Here is a 9,687-nt window from a genome sequence, read left to right on the forward strand (position 1 = left end):
TACTTTGCGTTCTTTTCTCTTTCTTTTATTATCTACCATGAAGAAATACATAAAAAGATGATTTATCTAGTGGTATTAAAAAAATTCAAGAAAATTTCTATAAAAGATTACATTATTGGAAGCAATGTCTAACTACTCAAGCATGCTTGTGATACACTTTGTTTATTTTTTTTGTTATGTTATATGACAATTAAAATTCTTTCATTGTCTTTGAATTTTTTTTTTTCTATAAAATTTTCTTTGTAAGCAAAACTATTGTATATTTGTAGATATAATCAAATACATAATTTATTTTATTTTATTAAGTTTTATTTTAACATATACAAGCTCTATTTGTTGTAATGACTAAATCTTTGAAAAACATACTAACATTCAAAATCTTGAGTTCTTATCAATGAAATAGATTTTAAAGCATCTTATTGTATATTATTCATATCTTTGTTTTAAATGGTTCTAATTTCTCCATCTAAATTATAAATTAATAATTTTTTATAATTGATTTTAATATTTTATTCAATGATGATTTTTTTTAAATCTTATAATATTATTTTCTATATATATATATATAAGAATCAAAAGAATTATTTTTTATATTTTAATTTTTTTTGTATTTATATATTTTATTAGATATTTTTCTAAATGGCTCTATAATATTTATTTAAGTCTTTTAAAGCTTTTTTTTAGTATGTTATCTTTTAAATCTATGATTCTTTTTAAAAGCCATGGTATTTATTTATATCCAAATTTTTTATAAAAAATATTTTAAAATAATATCTTTATGTAGTCAAATAATTTTAATTATTTCTATAATTAGTATTTTTTCTCTTTTTTAAAATAAATCTCTATAGATACTATCTCTTTATGCATATAGCAAATTTCTTAAATATTAATGTTGTTAAATTCTATATATGTTGTATTTGTGTCACTTCCAAAATCTATGTGTAAATATTCTTTTAAAGTTAAAAGAGTACATATGTAATACTTTGATAAAGTACTAAAATTGATTTTAGTTTTTTATACATTAATTATAATTATTTAATGCCAAATCATGTATTTTAACATGATTTCTTTTTTTTTTCTCTTAGTGTGATTTATAATTCTTGCCATTTAAATGTATAGTTAGAATCTAAAATACTTCTTTATTGATGCTAATTTCTTATATTTATATGCAAATTAGATAAGTTTTTGTCTAAACTTGGCCAAGTATTAGATCATTAGAGCTTACATAGATTAACACCATGAATTAAAATTAAAATTGAGACTATATTAAAATCCATAAAAAATATTTAAAGCAAAACAACTTATCTTCTTAATAATATTAAATATTCTTACAATCTTCACAAATCTTTCTATTGTTGGTTTTAGATACTAAAAAATCTCAAGTTGTTTATCTTGAATATGTTTAGAACCATGTATGACTCATCTCAAGACTTTTGATTGTTATCTCACTTAGTAAAGATTAGTATTTTGTGCAAGTTTAGAAACTAAAATCTTATGATCAAATAAACCAAGAGAAGAAAGAAGAAATAGTGAAGAGCTTTAGATTTTTTGTAGTAGTTCTATTTGGACTTGAAGGTTTTTTGCATCAATTCTATTAGGAGGCAGACATATTATATGTTTGAGCCAAGCAAGTCTAAATAGAAAATAATCAACTATTGGTAGCCACTTCATAGGCCACAACTTTTGTATTTTCAATTATAGGCATTCATATATATATATATAAATAATACAAATATATTTGTCATTTAATATTAAAAATTTTGGTTTTTTCAACGTCCACATAGTTTTCTATCTTAATTTCTTTAGACGTAGAAAAATTAAGATTTATCTTTTTTCTCTCATACTTCCAATAAAAATTGGCACCACAATCAAGTTGTTGTATGTTGATGCTCTCATTATTTTTCAAGATTTTTTTTTTTTTTTTTTTTTACATAATTAATGAATCATCAAGTTATATATCAAATTCAAAAATTATATTCAATCTTATTTAGGAGCTTACACTAGAAACTTGGCTTCCAAAGTTTTTACTTTTATTAATATCAAAGAAAGACGAAAAAAAAAATACAACTAAAAAAAAGTCAAATAAAGATTTTTTTAGTTCTTTATTTAGATTCTAGCAGAAAGAGAGAGAAAGAAAGAAAAAGAGAGAGAAAAAAAGAAAAAGAGAGAGAAATTCATTGTATGTATATAATATTATTGGAGCTCTATCATAGATAGAAATATTGAATTTTTTTCTAAAACCATGACAAAGAATATTGATACTTAGAAAAGAAGCTAGAGAATTTAAAAAAAAAATCAAAGATTAGGCACATCTTATTGTTCTCTAAGATTATTATATAGCAAGCTCAATGATTACATACAACATCCAAGGATCAAACTACATTGCATGGATTGCAAAAAAATGAAAAGAATATTATTAAAAAATCAACTACAATTTTTGATATTTCAAGGGTGTATGAAATTATTATTGAAGATTATACTCACTTTAATCTTAGGAGGTAGTAGGTGGTTGGTAGTATAGAGAAAGCTTTGTATGAACAATTTGTTGATAGTGAGCAATACTCAATTATAGAGGATTCTTGTAGTCTTTGATCAATGAAATTCCATATAAACTTTTGAAAAATGGTTATCTTATTCAAAACACTTATAATGCTAGGAATAGAATAGAAAATAAATTACAAGTTGCAAAAAGTGTAGTTGCATATACAATCATAAGTGTTTTATCATCTATCTCTATATTCTTATCATGATTCTTTTGATGCATTACTAGAAATTGACTTTTGACATTCTAACAATCTTGCAATAATTGTTGCACAAAAATTGCTTAAGATTTATTTTCCTCGAACACCAATTTTTGTTGAATTGATATTATAAAGATTAAGAACCAAATAAAGAGAATTACATAAAGTGTGTAGTTTGACAATGCCATATTATATTTGAAAATTTTGAATCATTAAATACATTATATGGATTAGGTTATAATAGTACCTTTTGCCTAAAAAATAATTAAAATTTGCTTTGTTTAAAATCCTACAATTTAATATTGACATGTTATACTTTTGTCTCTTAAATTTGTTTTTGACTTTCTTCCCTGAAGATAAAAGATTTATGATAAACTAGTCAAGACAACTCCAAATAAATCATGTCTTATGTATTGCTTAGAAAGCAAAATTACTTATAGAATCCAACCATGGCTTCTATTGTAATTTTGTAGTAAGTTAAATCTTAAATTTTTAAACTTTACATGTATTTTTTAAGGCTCTAAATCACCATAATTTAATTGATAACTTTTCTAAAGTTTTTTTCAACTTTTGACATTTTTTATCACATTAGTGCTTAGATTTAAGCAATGAAGCTCAATTTTAGACTTAAGAATTCATTCTTAAAGTAATTCACTAAATAATGCAGAGATTTTTTTATCAAAACTTGGTCTTTAAGAATTTGATGATAATAAATCTGAGTTGTCTTTGTGGGCAATGATCCATTTGCATCTTTAGCATCATTAAGTTGCAAAAATAAAGCTATAAATATTCATTCTCTTTTGAGAGCACATTGAAGGTATATACTCTTCTTTGAAGACTATACATCCTTTGTTGTCAGTTTATTTATCACCATCAATAATCAATTTACTAATTTAATCAAATTCTTTTTCCACTTTGGATGTTTTGTAATCCTTTGTTTTTATGTAAAATGGACTTCTATTTGACCAGCTTGCATACTTTGTGGAGCTCCTAAATTGGACTTTTATATATTGCAAATTGTTAATAAATGTCAATGCTTAAATTGTCAAGATGTGTTGATTAAAAATAAAACCTCAGTAGTTGGGGCTTTTGTAATCTTTACAATGATTAAATCTTATTCATAGACTTAATTTTTGAATCAAGTTTCTTTTGAAGTTAAAAAATGAATAATTAAAAAATTATACATAATTACAAAGTTGAATGGATTTAATTCAAAAGTTGAAAGTTGCTTAACAATGCAAAGAATTGATATGTAATTATTGTTGATTTTTCAATCATTGAGTATGTTTTGAACCAATTCAACCTTTAGCTTCTAAAATTTTGGAATTGTTAGTCAAATGGTTGGGATTATTTTTATCCAAATCTCATGTTGAGCTTGTCCATGGCTAATGAGGATTGATAATTTGAAGTGCCATGTAACCAATCTGTGTTGATTTCAGAAAATCTTTGCATCTTTATTATCTTTGCTATGATAGAATTCTAGAGGTTGTAGAAGTATAATGTTTTAGATTCTTAAGTTGATATCTAACCTATTTTAGCATTAAAAACAACATAGATATATGGAAGCACTTCACAACTTAAGAACTCTCTTCATTGAAAGAATGTATTGTTGTACAAATACATCTTTTTATCAACAATTTAGCCACCTAATGTATTAGAGCATCATTAATTGCCAACATTGAATGGATGTGAGGTAGGAAGTTTGAGCACATTTTAGAGATTTTCCATCTATTTTTGGAATTAAAATAAACAGTGATAGTAGATACATTACAATAATAAAGTGTTTACAAAAAAAAACTATTGTATTGCTGCTCACATATTGTATATCTTGCTTGGATCCCACATTTGGCATAAGAGCCATTAATCAATTCTTTTGTGATTTGATAAAATCAAAGAGGCATTTTTAAATGCCAATAGTTTGAAGTATTTGCCAATATAAACTTTAGTATAATAACCTTCAATATTGACTATCATTTGTGAAGATCATTGTAAAAGAGGCATGTAATTGGCATATATATTATGTTGTTTTAATTTTCAATTAGACATTCTAGAAGGTGATGAAATTCTTCATAATTTTTTTCTAAGTACTTTATTAGTTGTATTTGGGCCTCAAGGGAAGTGGACAGCATAAGCTCTTTTGCCTAGAGCAATCCCAAGTTGCCACAAAATATTGGCAGTTCTACCTTGTTTAATATGCAATATTCATTTGAAGTTGTCATATGTCCTGGCATGCCAAAAAAATCATCTTTAGATAGCTCCTTGCAAGAATCATTGGTATTGTATAAGACATTCAATTAAGATTCAAAAAATAATAATGGTAGGCTGATGATTCAAGACTCTATACTTTCCTCTACCATTACAAGAATCTTCACAAGTGCATCTACAAATTCTTTGAATTTTGACACCCAATCTTATGACAATCTATTTTCTATCAATTTTGATGTTGGTGGTAGTCACAATTATGCCATCATTTATTACTTGACTATCAATTTAGGCAATTCAAATGACATGAATGGTTAGAATGAATTAACCATCGACCTATATATACATTGTTGTATAATGTGAATTCTAGCTTGAGAATATACCAAGCACTTAGCTGTGTAAGGTAAATAGAAAAAATATAATAATAAGATTTTAACAAGTTTTATAGAATCTTGAATAAATTCTAAGTAAATCTTAACAAACTTAATCAAACCTTAACAAATCCAAAAGAAATTCAAAAAAAATTATTAAAAAAATATAAAAAAGTCATAAATTAATCTTAAAAAAAAATCCTAAAAAAATCCTATTTAGATCCTAATGAAATCTTAAATAAATCTTAAATAAATCCTAATCAATTTCTATAGTCATTTTAAAATAAATAATTATTAATTAAATCATAAATCTCAACTAAAATTTCATTCAAATATTTATTTATAAGTAAATAATAATTACACAAAATTTGAAGAAAGTTTAATTGACCAATTGAGAGAAAAATATCCTAAAACTCTTAGATGTTAGTGGCTGTCCTTCTCCAATTAGGATATTGATCTTTCAACAATAATTACTCCTTTATAAATTATTCAATTACTTTTCAAATTAGATAATGTATAGATAATTAAGTTTAAATTGCTCTCACCAAATTTTTCTTCAATCAAACTAGTAAATTTTTCAAGATTGTAGAAATTCTCATTAATCCTAAATTTTTAATATCCAACATCTTAATTCTATAAAACTTTCATATCTTTCAACTTAACTATTACATTGACATTAAATTTGTGGAATACATTCAAGACAAATATAATAATAATTTCATAAAATTTTACTTATATATTTACTATGGTACCGAAAACAATCTTTAAACTTGTAAAGTTCTTTCTATTTTTCAAAATCTGAAATAGTATGAATGACAAGGTGTCTATTTTTTGACTATCCATATTACATAAAGTAGATAAGATCAAAAGAATATAAATAGATTATGGTCATAAACTCAAATTATTATCTTATATTGTTCTAAATATTTGAAAAAATTGCCTATGGTGCACTTAAGTCTAGCACTTTTAGTGTCAGACCATCTTTTACTTTCTGACCAATTAATACAATGCCGTCGTTGTCACGTAAGATGTCTCCATCTGGAATGTATACAAGAGTCTCGTTCATAAACTTGTTTTCTATAATCTCAACAACTTCGTATTTAATGCTTGAGAATAGCCCTCTATCTATTGATGACTTGTTAAACAACAAAGAATCCTCTTGGTTATATCCAGAGTATGACAATACAGCAATTACAACATTTACTCCATTGTATTCCTTTATTGTGTTTGATATGGTTGTCGCACATATAGGCTTTTGAGCGTATGTTAATATCTTTGAGTCTGATACCATGCTTATCATTATATGGAGAGCGAGAGGCATTGCTTGCTTGTTCATAGCTGATTGGAATACTATTCTTGATGATTGGTTGAAGTTAGCATAGGGAGTCATAGATGCTGACAATCCAAACATGAACGATGGATGTATCTCAACATGTGTATGTTGATTGCAGATACTATCATGTGTTGTAGCAATAAAGCATTGCATCTGTTCTGTTGCATCTATCATCTCCAACGTGTTAGCTTTATATATATTATCAACTGTGGTGTTGCTACAGACTGGTGCACTCCCATTAGTACATATCAACAGAGGTCTACTGTATCTACCTCTAGTTGTCTGAATATGTATTTCTTTATCTGATGAGTAGTATGCGGATACGAACATAAATGCTTCTCCCTTTCTTTTGTACACCTTTATGCTTCTAAGTACGTTGTCCTTTGATGTCCTTGTAACAAACAGTCCATTGATAAACAGAGCATCATTCCCTTGTGGCAATACACCAAGATGGTTTAAGACATCATCTGAATCAACGTAAGGTGTTATTGTACACGTCGATGATAAGTACTTAACAGCACCTACATCAGGGCCCTCTGGTGTTTCACAAGGACATATATATCCAAGCTGAGTTGGATGTATTTGTCTCATTATAGCACTTGCTCTTTCTTTGGGGCTAATCTCAACTCTCCTAACATGAGACAATGAATCAAGAGTTGACTTTGATGATAAGACTTGAGATATAGTTCTTTTGTTATCACCTTGGGTATAGCCTTCCCATATGCCTGTCTTAAAGTTGCTTTGGATATCCTTTGATATTCGATTTAGTGCGCTTACTATCACTGCTTTCTGCTTACTGTTGCTTCTTATCTTTTGCTGATTCAGCTTGTTGATCCTCTTCTCTATGCACCTCCGTACAATGTCCGCTGGTGTATGCACACATTTAAAGCTCAAGCAGTCCCTATCATCTTCTTGTCTGAGTGATAGTATAGTTTCTATAAACCTGCATATCATCAACGATAGCATCTTCACCTTCTTGTCATCATCAAGAGTTGCTAAGATTCTTTCTGTTGAACATGTGGGGTTACTATCAAGCGTAGTAGCATCCAGTTGTGATTCTAAAAGAAGTCTTGATACTTCCTTTGGATGATTGGTCCATGATAATATCTCTCGTTTTGCACTAGCAATGGTCTTTCGAAGGACTTTCATTACAGCAAAGATGTTCACAAGGTTGTTATGTGATAGAGAAACCTTTAATACTCCATTGACCATATAGATTTCGCAATGACATTTTGATAGTTGTAGCTCACACTTTTCTTTTCGTGCTAGATACCTGAAGGTATAGTTTCTTTCTTGACACATAAGGACATTCTTTCTTCCTTCTATAACAAACGATCCTCTTATAGCTGATGCTTCCTCTAAAGGTTTATAGCAGCAACCAATAGGAATAGGGATGGTGAGTACTACTCTATCATCTGCTATGATGCTACATTCGTACGTACTTAAAGTATTGATACACTCTTGATACGTCTTCTGATTGGAAGAGACATACACATTGTTGAAGATCTTGTTATTATCAACTGTTATGTTCTTGATTAGATTTACAATGTAGAGCATCATAATGTCATACAGCTTAGCAATACCACTGTCCATTCCAATGCTTTCTATAAACCTTGAGAGATCCATTTCTTGTGCCTCGTATGTACCAGGTATGAACATAACTACGAGCGCGAGCATCTCACATAACTATCTTCAGTTATGTATGTATAACTTCCTTTTTGATTTTTTATACAGTGCGTGCTAGTAAGTATTTACCAACATCACAATGGCTAGCCAGCTTGAGACTATATCCTTCTCGTTCTACTCTACGGAGGAGATCACTCAAATATCTTCAATACGAATTAGTAATAAAGATAATATAGGTTCCCCTGCTCTAGGAACAGGAGCTTTGATATACTGTTCTATATGTTCTGATCCAAAATGTTGTCCAGGACATATAGGATTTATACAACTCAAAGAACCAATATTTAATCCATTATGTTTAAAAGAAATAATAAAAGTCGCAGAGATGATATGTCCTAGGTGTAGATCATTTAACTCTATAGGAAAGGTCAAGGGGAAGAAAGTATGTTCTAGTTGTAACGACCATGCAAGAGTGTATACGTTTGATTTAAAGAGGATGTATCTTGTTGATAAGAACGAACCAAGCTATACTATATCAGCAGCTGTTCTGAAAAATATGTTTAGTACTTTATCAAATAATCAAATAAGATTTATGGGCTATGACCTATCGAGTCCTAAAGATTTCATAATGAATCATATACCTATTGTTTCCAATTGCATCAGACTCTCTTCAGGACCTGAAGACAGCCTCGCAAGGCTGTACAGTTCAATACTAAGAAACAATGGCAATGCATCTGTTGTATACAAAGACTACTATACAATAATAAGAAAGGATTCATTCGAAAACAATGAAGGATCTCTAATAAATAGAATATCTGGAAAGCAAGGTACATTTAGAAGATACATTCTTGGTAAGAGAAACAAGTATTGTGCAAGAGCTGTGATAACTCCTGATCCTAATATAGATGTTGATGAAGTAGGTATTCCTTTGTCCTTTTGTAGTAATCTTAAAGTACAGAAGGATGGAGATTACGTACTACTCAATAGACAACCCTCCCTTCAAAGGATGTCCCTTATGGCCTTTAGAGCAAGGATGATGCCTGATTCTTGTACCATAAGAATCAATCCATCTGTCTGTCCAGCATTCAATGCAGACTTTGATGGAGATGAGATGAACATATTCTGTGCATCGTCATATCCATCTAAAGTAGAGTGTGATGTACTCCTTGCTGTTGAAAAGTGCATCTTATCACCTCAGAATTCGATGCCTACCGTATATGCAATACAGGATACAGTTATAGGAGCGTTTATGATGTACAAGATGAATAAGCTATTAAAGCGATCAATGCTGCATGACTATATCATGGTGTCTCACGTTCATCTTGATATTACTAACATACGTACTTCAAGAGATATTATACTTATGCTTATCAAGTTAGTAAGCAATGATAGTAATCTAGTAATCAAATCGCTCACA

This window comes from Physcomitrium patens, chromosome 15 (assembly GCF_059467195.1).
Source record: "Physcomitrium patens ecotype Gransden chromosome 15, ASM5946719v1, whole genome shotgun sequence".
NCBI classification, from domain to species: domain Eukaryota; kingdom Viridiplantae; phylum Streptophyta; class Bryopsida; order Funariales; family Funariaceae; genus Physcomitrium; species Physcomitrium patens.